This window comes from Eptatretus burgeri, chromosome 5 (assembly GCF_056783735.1).
Source record: "Eptatretus burgeri isolate ZD-2024b chromosome 5, Ebu_testis_v1, whole genome shotgun sequence".
Taxonomy (NCBI): Eukaryota; Metazoa; Chordata; class Myxini; order Myxiniformes; family Myxinidae; genus Eptatretus; species Eptatretus burgeri.
This window is the reverse complement of record NC_140965.1, coordinates 40,352,874-40,367,873: the sequence shown is the minus strand read 5'-3', so window position 1 is coordinate 40,367,873 and position 15,000 is coordinate 40,352,874. Positions and strand designations below refer to the sequence as shown.

The 15,000-nt window shown below is 31.3% G+C and overlaps 1 protein-coding gene and 1 long non-coding RNA gene across 4 annotated transcripts in view; both read right to left on the bottom strand.

The window, feature by feature from the left end:
- HENMT1 (HEN methyltransferase 1) overlaps positions 1-15,000 on the bottom strand; it is a 50,227-nt gene that overhangs the window by 11,141 nt on the left and 24,086 nt on the right. The gene's annotated exons all lie outside the window — the stretch shown is intronic.
- LOC147026294 (uncharacterized) overlaps positions 14,283-15,000 on the bottom strand; it is a 1,990-nt gene continuing 1,272 nt past the window's right edge. The window contains exons 2-3 of the long non-coding RNA XR_015058275.1: positions 14,980-15,000; positions 14,283-14,882 (exon numbers count right to left, since the gene is read on the bottom strand). The exon at positions 14,980-15,000 is cut by the window's right edge and continues 155 nt beyond it. This is a non-coding gene — a long non-coding RNA (uncharacterized LOC147026294). The remainder of the gene's footprint in view (positions 14,883-14,979) is intronic.

Below are 15,000 nucleotides of genomic sequence, written 5' to 3'. Positions count from 1 at the left end.
TTCCACCCAACTCATCCTTAAACTTACCAATAACCTTTTCATTCTTTTTGGAAAATAACTCACTCTTCTTGCTGAAATTACTTGTATCATATACTCCAATATTTTTCTTCATATCTTCATAAACATCATCAGTTTTTATATCTAGGATAAAACTATCAGTATCCATATACAACAATGAAACATTTTCACCATACTCTTTCTTTAAGTCATTATACAAATAATCATACATCAATATCTTTGATAAATCAAGAACTGCTGTTCCAATATAAATTGGTTTATCCATTACAATACTTTCCTTTTTCATATGAATTGTAGAAAAGTTCTCTGAAAAACGTCTTCTCTCTCAAAACTTGGTTTATTTATCAATCTCGAAGCTTCTTTCCAAGATGTTGCGAATCTAATGTTTTGCCTGTTTCTAACATTTTCCATAGTCTTTCCAAATACAGCATTATTCATTAATTTATAAAAGTCCCCTTCAAATTTTACTTTTGTATTTGCTCTCATATCTGTATTGAATTGAATATACTTTTTCACCCAAGGACTTTGTTTAAATTTTAAAACTCTATGAATTTTAGCTACTCTCAATCCTTCTCTCAAAAACTGTTTTAAGCTTCTCTGATGCAAAACATATCCCTCTTTATCATAGAATGTTGTTAATAACTTTTCTGTTGATTTACCTTTAATATTAAAACTTTTATGATAATCACTTAACCATTCTTTCTTTGGAGTTTCTTTCTCACATGCAAAAGGAAGATCTTTATGCTTATTATGAAGATCACTCGGGTACCTCAAATCAACTTCAAAATAATAACCTTCTTCTTCGTCATTCAATTCCTCTTGAGAAGAAATAACAATATTCATCAAAGCCTTTTCATAATCCTTTTCTTCCACCCACTCTAATTTACCATAAGGCAGAGATTGAGACATTGCCCATCCATACAAATTATTAGCATCAAAATACATCAAATAATTACTATCTTTTTCACTATCATAATTTGGAAGATATTTATTATTTGCTTTAGCATATCTTTTTGAACATACTTGTGATATTCCACCTCTCTTGGACTTCTCAATCATCAAAAGCATATCCACATCACTGATTAAATCTATATCTTGTTTTGTCATTTTCAACATTGCACTCCAAGCTAAACCAGGAGCTGTGAAATAGTGGGCAGGATCTAATCCATAACAATTTTTATTATGACAGAGTGATCTAAAAGCCTCAAACACATCAGCTAACAATAAAACATCTGTTTTTAGATATAAATCATGATATTCTCCAAGGTTCTTTATCTTAAATATTTTCCATATTTCTTGTGCGTGTTTATATTCCTTATCACTTATCTCTTCTTCATAAAGGTTATTATAGAAACTTTCTTTTGAAGGAAGTTGTGTTTCTTTAAATCTCATAAATGAATCCATATAATCATAAGGATAAATTCCCTTACTTGTAAGAATTTTCTCTTTACTTTGAATTTCATTCCTTGTTTGAATTTCCTCTCTCGTAAGAATTCCTTCTTTAATCAGAATTTCATCTTTAATCTGAATTTCCTCTTTAGTTCGAATTTTCTTTATAATTAGAATTTCATCTTCAGTTAGAATTTCCTCTTTACTTTGAATTCTCTCTTTAATCTGAATTTCCTCTTTAGTGAGAATTTCCTCTTTTGGAAAGAATGAATTAAGATTTGGAAAAGAGTCCGTGGAGCTTAGATTTGATGCGAGGTAGGCTAGTGGTGTTCCCATAAACTTGTAATAATCTAAAAACCTAATACGAGTTAAAGGTTTTGTGAATATCATTTTTGAAAATGAAATATACTTTTGACTTGTGTTTGTTATAGCAGAAATATTCCCTGGTGTTTTTGAAAGTTCATTTATAAATAGATGTGTATCATAGTTGGCGCTGTTGTGAAGAAAGACTGGAATAAAAGAAGGTAATTTATAATTAAGATTACAACAGGAATGAGCGGGACCTCTATATTTACCAGTAAGATGACAATGGTCTCTAACTTTAGACTCCTTAATTTCCCCCTCACAAATATGACAGATATTGTTCATTCTAAATTCTAATTTTTCTTCTTTGGTTAATTTCATCGGTTCATTTGTTTCTTTCATTAATTTAGTGAGTCTTATACAATCCTTTTCTAATCGTTTTACAAACTCTTGTGAAGCATTTTTTCCACGATAATGTTCAAGTTTGTTCTACTTTTCTCCAACAGATGATTTGATATAATAACAGAAACCACAAGGAATATGTTTTTGATATTTATTTGTATATGGTTCTTTTGGATTAGGAGAAGCAGTATTTATCTTTTTAAGGATACATTCAAAATCAGCGTATATCACAAATGGGTGCATGATAGATTTATTATAATCTTCAAAATAAATCTTTTCACCAGGTTTAGGCATTGTAATTACAGCTGATTTATGATCACTACAATATTTTGAATGTTGTTCTAATCGTTCTTTTGTATGAAATGAATTAAGACATCGCTTACAAGGATATATTTTCTTTGCTGTTCTGAATACCTGAGAAGAGATTAATCTTGATAAATTATTGATGTATGTGTAATGTGAATTCTTTCCAACACTAAAATATAAAAGGTCAATGTGTGTTTCTTCATTTTTATAGTTGTTTGAAATTTTTAATATTTGAACTTTGTTTGTATCCGTTAATCCATATACATTAATAGAAAGATTATTCTTTTTCTCAAATTTAGGAATATCTGTTAATGGCATTGGGAATTTAAAATCTTTAATGTCCAAGGTATTCTCATATTTCATATATTGTTTTACTCTTTCTGAATTACATTTTGGTGGATGTAAGTGAGCAAGAACAGACCAGAGAAAACATTTATTATCATTGTTCTTAATATTAACAACTGCCTTCTTTAGTTTTATTTCTTTTGGTAATTCAATATAAGAAGAAGCTTTAAGAGGGTTTGATTTTAGAATGTGTATATCTAAAAAGATGATTTTTTTAATATTGAATCCACTTCCTACCACTGTATTATCAACATCCTCCTCTTGTCTTGATAGTTCTTCATAAACCCCACTATTCAAAAAATCTTGAAATGATGTTATAAAATGAAGATCTGTTCTCATATAAGGAGTTTGTTCTTCATCTTGTCTTTTCATATTCATTTTCACTCCCATATAAAACTTTAAAGTTTTTATTTCTTTTAATGTCTTTTTAATAAATTTTTCAACATCGGGTTTCACTATTTCAATTGATTCAGCTATTGATGATGGACCGGGTTCTCCAAATTGAAAAATCCTTATTTTTATATGCCCTTTAAATGCCTCATCAGTGTTTTTAATATAATAGTCTCCCTTTACTTTAAACTCATTTTTCTTGTGTTTTTGTGATTGAAGATGTTGATTATAACTACTCTTCAAAACATCCTTTGAACAGATATCACAATGTTTTCTTTCCAACTCAAGAGGAGATATTTGATGAAATAGATTAAATGTGTGTTTGTTGGTTCGGAGGTGTTTTCTATAATGTTTATATTCGTGATTACAAACATCGCAGTACGTTGTATTCACCATATTTATAGAATAAAACTTTGCTTAAACTAAAATTTTCTTGATGAAAATTTCGTTTAATTTATAGGTGAATCTGTGCTTAAAAACATTTTATCCTCCAACTTTTTCACTTAATAAATACAATGTTTCAAGACACAAAAGACAAGTTTCAATCAATCTCTTCATCTGTTAAAGATACTGAGAAATATGTCAAGGATGTAAAATTGAACAAAGATAAATATAACAACTATTGGATAAAAACTATTATGGTAAATAATATGAGTTCTTCAATTTCCTTCAGTGGAAGGGCTTTTAGTATACCTGGTAGAACATCAATTAAAGTATCTCTAACAAAAGTTTCTCCTCTCCTTCTAGTAATATATTCAAAACTAGAAAAAGCAATGAAACAAGAAAAAGTATCAAAGAACAAAAACCTTATGGATGAAGCTTTAGAAAGAAAAGATAAGACCATCTGTAATATGCAAGGAGAAATTTGTATTTTTTTCAACAACCCTAAAGATGTAAATCTTGATGAAATAAAGGATGTTAATATATCAGGTGAAATGACATTTCGTTCAATAGTAGTTAACGATAATTTTAAAATTACCTTTAATATAAAAAATGTTGTCGTTGAATCTGATAATGAAAAAGTATATAGATATCGATGGTAATATACAACTGAAAGTATAGATGAATTTCAGTTTAAGTAAAGTTTTACTTTATAAATATGCTAGACTTTCCTGATTCTCCATATGACAAATTTGAGAATTGTCCTGCGTGTGAAAGACAGGGATTAAACACAGAGTCAAAAGCCTATAAACAATGTATATTCTGTGATTATCTTCTAATTAATGATAATAAAAATATAAAAAGGAAAATAATTCTTTTAGATTTACACCAAAAATGAATTACTTTACAAGATTGATTAGAGAAATGAATGTAAAGTATGAGGATGATAACACACCTTTCCTTACAAGGGAAGAAACTGAACGTATAAGAGAAATGTTCAAAGGATTGTTGTTGTATATTATTCATGGATGTAATTTTCAGGGAAATATCAACACAAGATATTGTATAAATAAAATAATGGATTATCTTGAAATTAAACCTGAACTTAGGATAAAATATAGAGTTTCTAAAAAAGCCAATAATAAATTAAATAACCTGTTTTTCAAATATATAAATGAATGATTTTTTACCTATTTGGGAAAATAAGATAAAATTTAACAACCATAAAAATCTCCCAAATTCATTAAGATGTCTCATAGTTGGTTCAAGTGGATGTGGAAAAACCTGCTTACTTTTAAAAATGCTCCTCACTCCCAACTTTTTAGATTATGATAATTTAATAATTTTCACAAAGTCGAGTTTTCAACCAGAGTATCAACTACTCTCACAAGGTTTTAATGCTGGTCTTCAAAAAGAAGATATAATAGGTTTATTTAAACGTCAAAAAAACCTAAATGATTATAACATTGAAGATATAATTCAACTATTTTGTGATACACAGAGATGTAAAAAGAAATCAAATCTTATAACTTGTACTCTTAGTGATAATACGGATGATATACCGTCTCCCCAAGATTTGGATAAATCAAAAAAGAACCTCGTTATCTTTGATGATTGTGTTAATGAGAGAAACCAAACGGTAATGGACAGCTACTACACAAGAGGGAGACATTCTTCTTGTAATTGTATTTATCTTAGTCAATCGTACTTTCAACTTCCTCGTCGTTCCATCAGAAACACTGCTAATACTTTTATTTTATTCAAGTTAAATTCAATAGATATCAATAATTTTTGGAGAGATAATTGTTCTACATTATGTAGTAAAAAGAAATTTGAGGATTATATGAAGCACACGACTGAAAAATATAAATATAATGTTGTGAAACAAGATGAGATATTAAGGGATATATTTTTTGTTTTATAAACAATTACATATATAAACGACAACTATTATTATAAATCTTGTGGGTAAATCTGCTTCTGGAAAAAACTTTCATAAATCAAGGTTCTTGTGTAGTACAAATGAGAATATTGTAAATTTACTTAAAAAACACCCCGTGATACGCATTGTATCAACAACAACTAGAGCAATAAGACCTGGAGAAGTAAAAGGTGAAGATTATCACTATATTTCAGTGGAGGAACATATGCGATTGAGGAATGAAGGACAAATATTTGAGGAGGTTTCTCTTGGTACAACAAAATATTCACATTGTAAGAGTGAGTTAAAGAAACTAAAATCTGGTGGTGTTGGGATATTAGAAACTAATCCAGAAGGAACGAGACAAATTATTAAATATCTGAGCGGAGTGAAGATTTTATCATTCGGTTTTGATGTTGATGAAGAAACTCAACACAAACGTATGAAAAGCAGAGATGCAAGGATTAGTGAAGAAGAAATTACAACTCGCATTAATGTTAATAAAGAATTTGATGAAATATTTAAAGAAAAGGATTTATTTGAACACATCTACTTGAATGATGAAGAAAAGGAAAATTTCCCTGTTGATCTTTACAATTCATTAAATGATATTTTACAATAAATAAATGGATACAAAAGAAAGAGCAAGAAGATTTAAGGAACATCAAGAGTTGGTTTCAAAAGTTGTAAAACAACAGGAAGACATAAAGAAGAAACGCAGACAGAAACTAACGGGCGAAGAAGCATTTGAAAAAAAACAAGAGAAAATTTTTAAACCACTTTTAAAAACTTCCCAAGAAAAAATGAAAGATGTTTCCACAGTTCCCACAGTAGAATATACTCCTAGAAAGCTTCAAATGTTAAAAGATTTCAGTCAAATGACGGAGGAAGAATTAGAGCATATTGGAGAATTAGAACATGATGAAGGTTTATTTCAACAACTGGAAGAGATGAATCAACCCCCTGATTATATTGTGAATGCTGTTCAAAACAATGAATATTCAGCAGATTCAAAAACCAAAGCAGGACTCATTCCAACAGAACAACCAGCAATATTTCATCTTGTTCAAGAAAAGGTATTGATATTTAATGATGAATTAAGGTTCTTAAGTTCTGCTCAACGCCCTGTTAAACTAACTCCGAGATTAATGTTTCTTCTCACAAAAGATGGAAGACAAGGTTCAACTGTGAGGGATGAATCAAAGTATATTGATAAACCATTGGATATGGAAAATAATGATGATAGAGTATATATTGATTTGCTGAACACTCTAAATTATAAGGTTATTCTTTCTGGTAAAAGTAGGAAGAATGAGAAGGAGAAACACATTATTCAGGCTTTAAGTATCCTTGGTTCAGGTATTAGTTTTCTTCCAAATGACCCATCGCAATTAGTTAATAGACTGTTATTGTTGTTCGGCAGTAAGAAGGCTGGAAATAACAATTGTTTTAATGAAGCATCAGCCATTTTAGACCAGTTGATGAACATGAAAATAATTAATAAATCTCAATATAAAGACATTTTATCTCATATTAAATAAGATGAGAAGCACAATCCTGAGTTTTAATTTCACAACAAGCGACCACACATCTTCATTCCCATACCCACTACAACTTGACACAACAAAAGAATATGAGGCATCTTTATTGTCCATGGAGACTTATAATACCTTATTTAATATAACCGAGAAAAATGACAAGTTTAGTTATAATCCGGGAAGTGGATACAAAACGATAACAGTCTCACCCGGAGCATACGAGATTTCTCAAATATCTTCCGAAATTGCTCGTCTTATGAAAGAACAGGGTGATGAACCAAAAAATATTGTGATAAACATTCAAAAACATACTTCAAAATCAACGATTAAAGTTAAAAATAACTACAAGGTTGATTTCACAATTGATAATTCATTTAGAGAGTTATTAGGTTTCTCCTCAAAAAAGATTGAAACTAATGGGACGTTTTACAGTGATAATGTCATTCAAATATCCTCAGGAATAAATTCGGTGTTAATTCACTGTGATTTGATTGATGGTGCTTATAATGATGGATTAAAAACAAATACAATATTTTCATTCAGCGCATACTCAACCCCAATTGGTTATAAATTCAATATGGAGCCTAAAAATTTGGTTTATCTACCTGTGTCAGGAAAAACCATACACAGAGTAAATTTTAGGATAACCGACCAAGATAATCGTGTGATCTCTTTTAATGGAGAAGTTATATCCATCAGAATTCACCTACGTGAAGTTTTTCAATAAATAAATACGATGGTTATTGTGAGGAAGCACGAGTTGGGAAAATATAAAATAATTACAGGGGATGGGATGTTCCTTTCCCCGTACTACAAGGGTGAAGGTATGTATCTTGGTAGAGGATACTATAAACCTAAGAGACAAAGGGGTGTCGGACATCAATTTAGAGGAGATGGGATAATTGATACTCTCATGGGTATTGGTTCAACTATTCTTAAACATAAAGACCTAATTGGTTCAACTGCTTCTGCTGTGGGAAATGTAGCAGGTGCTGTAAAGAGTATAAAAGATGCTCAGAAAGAATCTCATAAATTACAAGCAATAAAAGAAATTAAGAAAGGTAAAACTCAGTTGTCCCCCCAAGAACGACAGAAAATAATTCAAATACTTGGATCAGGGTTTCAAAAGTTTTAACATCTTTTTTCCTAAATAAATACAAGTATGGAAGCAATTGATAGTATCTATGACTTGGATGATACTATTATTATCTCAAACTCCACTAAAAAAGAAGATTACTTCAAGGTAAATGCAATAACTGGAACAGACTGGAATACAAATGGTACAAAAAGTTTTGAAATAAATAATCAACAAACCTATTTGAATCTCTCCGAAAGTTTCTTGTTGTGTAAATTTAAATTCACTAAGGCTGGGAATAACACAAACGCTACACTTGTAAATGATTTCTTCTGGAAAATGTTTGATAGTGTGCGATTGTATATTGGAACACAAGAAGTTGAAGCGGTTGATTATGTCTCTGCTGTATCTGAAATGATGAAATTTACACTCTATACATTCAGTGATAGAATGGGAAAGGGGTCTGTCGAAGGTTTTATTCCTGATATGTCAACGGGAACAAACACAGACCCTGGATATATTCAAAGGAAAGGAATGTATAATGATGATACAAAAGCAGAAAATAGTTTTACTGTGGCAGTTCCTCTTAAAGGTATATTTGGATTTTGTGATTATGATAAAGTTCTGTATGGTCTTAAAATTAGATTTCAACTACAAAGGAATGATAATGAAAATAGATTGCTTTTTGGTGTTGGTAATGCTTTTGGTGATCAGAATAAATTTGTAATTGAGGAGATGAGTTGGTATATCAGTGAATATACTCCTAATCTTAAAACAGAAGAGATGTTGAATCGAAGACTTAACTCAAAGAGACCACTCAGTGTATCATACCTCAAAAGAAGATGTCAACACGTTAAACTCAATCAAACTACTTACACGTGGAATTTGGGTGTTCTGGAAGGAAAGCCACGATATCTGTGGATGATTTTTAAAAAGCCAGATGGTGATACTGCGACTGATAAGAATAATGCATTGAGTGATAATGCTAAGGTGAAACAACTTCGCGTTTCTCTAGATGGAACATTTTATCCACGAGATAGATTGGAAATTAATTGGGAAAAAATGATTTTGCTGAAGCATACAAGTCTTACCAAAAGGTGTGTGAAAGTAATGGAAATAAAGAACCTATTTTGGATATGACAGCATTTAAAAGTTTGTATACAATCTATACGTTTGACCTGAGCGCTCAAAAAGAAACTATAAAGTCTAATCGAGTGGATACTTCCCTATACATTGAAAGAGGAGAGAGTGAAGAAGTTGATACATATTGTTTGCTTTTGGAAGAAACAGAATTGCAGATTAATACAGATAATGGTGTGATGATTAGTCTCACATAATTTTTTTGTTAAATAAATGAGTGGCAAAGTACCAACTGGGGTATATGTTAATCAAATCAATCTTCATAAACTATCATCTTGTGTTCAAAATCAAAAGCCTTGTACGATTAACGTTAATACAATTCAGAGAAAAGGAGCAGTAAGAATTGATGTTTTGCTCACAAGAGAACAGGTTAAAATCTTGAATGACACTGGCTCACTTAAAATTAAAATGACAAAACCAATGTTGAAAAAATATTCAATAAGAGAGACGAGTGGAGGATTTCTCCCATTTCTAATTCCTTTATTTGCTGGTTTAAGTGCGGTTGGAGCATTGACGGGTGGTATTTCAACAGCGGTCAAAACTGCCAACGAAAGGAAGGCTCAACTCCAGGCTCAAAAAGAATTGGAAAGACATAACAAAGAGTTGGAGAAACAAATTAGTGGAAGTGGTGTAATTGTAGATTTTGCTGAAAAACTTGAAGGTCTGCCTGATAAAGCGAGATTGTTAGTTGGAGATATGCTTTCTTCTATAGCACAAGCAGGTGTAAAATTAACGAAAAGAGGTAATGGATTATATCTTTCTAATAAATAAATGAGCATTGATGAGTGGTTGAAAGAATTTGGAAAGAATACAACATCAAATTTACAACTTGCCAAATATTGTAAGAAATTAAAAATTCATAATGTGGTTATTTGTATGAGAGATGAATTAACAAATGTGTCGAAACATACAAAGAATATTATTATGAACTTAGAAGATAATGATGGGAACGGTTCTCATTGGGTTTGTATTTTTAATAGTCAAGACAAATATTATTTTGATAGTTTTGGTCTTCCACCACCTGTTGAAGTCATAAAGTTCTTACAGAATGGTGTTTATCAAACATTTCAAGTCCAAGAATTAAATTCCAAGTGTTGTGGTCAATTATGTCTATATGTGTTATTTCAACTCAACAAAAATAAAAAATTTTATGATATTATTTTTAATCTAATATAAATGACTTATGTTGGTAAAGATGGTTCTATCTTTGGTGTCTCTCAAGAACTGGATATTGATTTATCAAATTATTATACAAAGGCACAGGCTGAACGATATAAATATAATATAAACAAAAATATTAACATGAAAAATGCTTATAAATTAAAAAATTATCCAAGCCCGACTGACGCGAATGACTTGGTGAGATTAAGCGATTTATCACAATATATATACTTAAATAAAACGGCTGTGTATTCTAAAGATACAGAAGTGTTGATATTATCTCCAGGTCATACAGAATTCACAGTTCGAATTAAAATAAATTTTTATAAAGAAGGGCGTATCGTTTGTATGAGAATAGAACAATGGGGGTATGATATGAATGATTTAGGGTATAATTGGTCATTTAAAATTAACCTCGAAGACCTGGAACAATTAAATCAGTCTCGTAAGGAAGAATATTATCCACTTGGTATCGAGAATGAGTTTTGTGGAGCCACGATTAGTAAACAACAAATAAAAGAATTTAATAAGGGTAAATATAATAATGGTTTTGCCCTTGTTTATCTCATGAAAACAGAAAAAACAGGATTATATATAATAAGTAAGGAAATACAAAATGATTTAACTATGGGAAGATGGGGAGGTGTTTCGTGCCATAATATTATTCTAACATATATTTCTAATACATAAATGACAGCAAGAAGGCTTCAAGAAAATTATCATTTCTGTGTCCAAGCATACCTTCAAGAAAAGGGTATTCGGTATTTTAATAAATATGTTCTACAACATAAGAATGAGGTATTTTCAATAAAAGATTGGCATTATGCTGATGTTGATAAACCAACAACTTTAGATTTAATTAGAATGTTAAATAATGAAAAAATTATAAGGTTAAGAAAAGGTAAGGCTCTTTTAGAAATTCAAAATAAAATTTTATTGGTTTCCTGTTGTAAAAAAAATTATTTTGGATACAGGAATAACAAGAAATCCTGATGAATATATGTATAATATTCTATGGGGTGTAAACAATTCAAGTATAGTAAGGGATGAGGAAGGAGTTGAAGAAGAGAGGGAAGAGGAGGAAAAGGAGAAGGAGGAGAGAGAGAATAGAGAGAGGGAGGAAAGAGAGAGAATGAATAAATATCAAAATATGGAAACCAGTGAGATTCAAAAAAGAATAGAGGTATTAAAGAAATTAACTTATCTCACCAGGGAGGAATACAAAGAATTAAAAAGTCTATTTGCAATACTTTCGACAAGACTATCGACATCGAGAAGACATGTATTTTAATTCAAGTTTTTTCTTAAATAAATGGAGGAGAGAGTGAAGGCATTTCTAAGGATTCTTTATGTTTTAAAAATTAAGATTCAAATGTGCATGTTGGAAACTAAAAAGGTTTTTGCACTCTGCAGAAATTTTTCTCATAAATAAATGAGTTATTGTCTCTATTGTAAAAAGAAAACTAATACTAAAAATATTTCATATATTAAAAGTAAAAATAACAGGGTTATACAAAAAGGTATATGTTCGGTGTGTGGTTCAAAAAAAAATCAATTTATCTCCAAACACAAACTCGGAGGAGATATACAAAAGTTTTTATCAGGAAGTAAATTTACAACTACTGGAATACCAGGGGAATTACATCTTCCAGGTTATTCTTTCTGTGGTCCAGGCACAAACTTCGATAAAAGATTAGATGAGGCAGACAATCCTAAATCCTGGAGTAAACCAATCAATAGAGTTGATGAAGTGTGCATGAGACACGATATTGATTATGGGAATACCACAACGTTGGAAGAAAAGCATGAAGCCGATAGAGAAATGTTGTATAATTTGTCTCTGATACAAAATCCAACCTTGAGAGAAAAAGTTGATAGGTTCATCGTGAAGAAGATGATTAGTGCTAAATTGAAACTTGGACTTGGAAATTCAAAAAACTTATAGGCTCTAATGATGCCATTAAGACTGAAGAGCAATTAGCTGATGAATTACATAAACCAATATTCACAAAGTTTCAGAGAAGGAAAGTTTATTCCAAGGAAGTTGATTATATCTGGTCTGCTGATTTGATTGAACTCAATAATGATAAGGGGTACAAGTATGCTTTAACCGTTATTGATTTGAGGAGTAGATATGCGTGGGTTGTCCCTTTAAAAAACAAAACAGGTAATACTCTTATGTTAGCTTTTCAACAGATATTTAATAAAAGTAAGAGAAAACCTAAGAAATTGTGGACTGATGAGGGTAGAGAGTTTTATAACAAGACATTTATGAATTTTCTAAAAAATAACAGTATTACATTATACAGTACCTTTAATGAAGGGAAGGCAGTTGTTGTTGAACGTTTTAATCGTACCTTAAAAGAGAGAATATATAAAAAATTCACACAACTCGGTTCACAACAATGGTTATCTTTTATTCAGGATATTGTGGATAAGTATAATGACACGATTCACACGTCAACGAATATGAAGCCATCAGAAACATTTACAAAATTAAAATATGAAAAAGAGATTAATGTCAGAAAACCTAAGTTCAAAGTTGGTGATATCGTAAGAATATATAGGTGGAAATCTCATTTTGAAAAGGGTTTTACTGAACGATGGACGAAAGAACTTTTTAAAATTGTTGATGTAATAGATACAGTTCCTTGGACTTATAAAATATATGATTTGGAAGGGGAAGAGATTTTAGGTTCATTTTATTCACAGGAATTACAAAAGACAAAACTAAGCAGATAATACACCTTTGTGGACACTAGAGGGACAAGTCCGAGGTGTATAACAGTATATAATGTGTGTCAAGGGGGACGTTCTTAGATCTGTGAACCCCAAACACAGAATCCTCAACTGAATAGTCAAGGCTTAACTTTTGTTTGTGTGTGTGTGTGCAATGGGAGCAATAGGTTGGCGCTTCACTCCCTCCTACTATACACCGTTGTGGACACTCGAGGGCCAAGTCCGAGGTGTATAACAGTATATAATGTGTGTCAAGGGGGACGTTCTTAGATCTGTGAACCCCAAACACAGAATCCTCAACTGAATAGTCAAGGCTTAACTTTTGTTTGTTGATGTGTATGTGTGTGTGTCCCAACCCTCACATTCAAAATCTCAACCCCAACCCTCACATTCAAAATCTCAACCCCAACTCAATCCTCGCCCAACACAATGTCTTTTTCAAAATGAGATTTCCACCTATATATATATATTTTTACGTTTTTTTTTCTTCTTCCAATTCTGTCTTTTAAGGCTTTCAGGTTTGATGACGTAGAAAGGGGGAGTAAGCCTGCACTTTCTTCCCAGAACGAACAATGTATATTTTTTGTTTTTTTCTCTTCTTCCAATTCTGTCTTTTAAGGCTTTCAGGTTTGATGACGTAAAAAGGGGGAGTAAGCCTGCACTTTCTTCCCAGAACTTTCTTGATCTTGCTCCCATCAAGCACCATCCGACAAAGAACTACATCGATAGGTTTAGATCCTAAAGAGTGATAGCAACTCCAAAAGTCTCCAAAATATAAATAAATAAAATAATAATAATAAATAAATAAATAAATAAATAAATAAAAGCCCCCAAAAAAGTTTCAAGTGTCCAACATAAACCCAACTTTCCAAGTCTTCAAGGTATAACCACATTCCCGTTGAGTTTCCAAGATATGTATCACATTGTGAGTTATCAATCCAGAACCCACATTTCAAGTATTCAAAGTAAAACCAACTTACAAAGTCTCTTAAGGATAACTCATTTACTGATTTTTTCAAAATTTGTGAGTCTCCAAGGTAGGACCCATATTTAGAACCATCTTGGCAGAACCCTTTTCCTGAGTCTCCAAGGTAGTTATTTAAACCATCAAGGCAGAACTCATTTACTGATTTTTCAAAATTTGTGAGTCTCCAAGGTAGGCCCCATATTTAGAACCATCTTGGCAGAACCCTTTTCCTGAGTCTCCAAGGTAGTTATTTAAACCATCAAGGCAGAACTCATTTACTGATTTTTTCAAAATTTGTGAGTCTCCAAGGTAGGCCCCATATTTAGAACCATCTTGGCAGAACCCTTTTCCTGAGTCTCCAAGGTAGTTATTTAAACCATCAAGGCAGAACTCATTTACTGATTTTTTCAAAATTTGTGAGTCTCCAAGGTAGGCCCCATATTTAGAACCATCTTGGCAGAACCCTTTTCCTGAGTCTCCAAGGTAGTTATTTAAACCATCAAGGCAGAACTCATTTACTGATTTTTTCAAAATTTGTGAGTCTCCAAGGTAAAACTTGTATTCTGGCTCATCAAGGTATAACTTGTTCAGTGGGTATTGTCTTGATAACTCACAATGAGTACTATTGCTGTAAAACTCTTTTTCAGGATTTTGCTGGTCTCCAAGGTATAACTCTTTGGTTGGGTCATCAAGGACGAACTCGTTCTGTGGGTCTTGGTCGCTCATAAGGTCTTCAACCAAGCCAACAATTTCGCCCCAAGTTGTAGCAAAAGCAGTATTTTCATTTCGTATTTCAGACACAATTTCCTGTGAGAGAAAATAATAATGTATTAATTAAGTTATTTAATTATTAAATGAGTATGCTTCAATCAAAGTTTGAAAATAGGAAAATAAAAAATCTTACCTCAATAGATAAGAGGTTTGA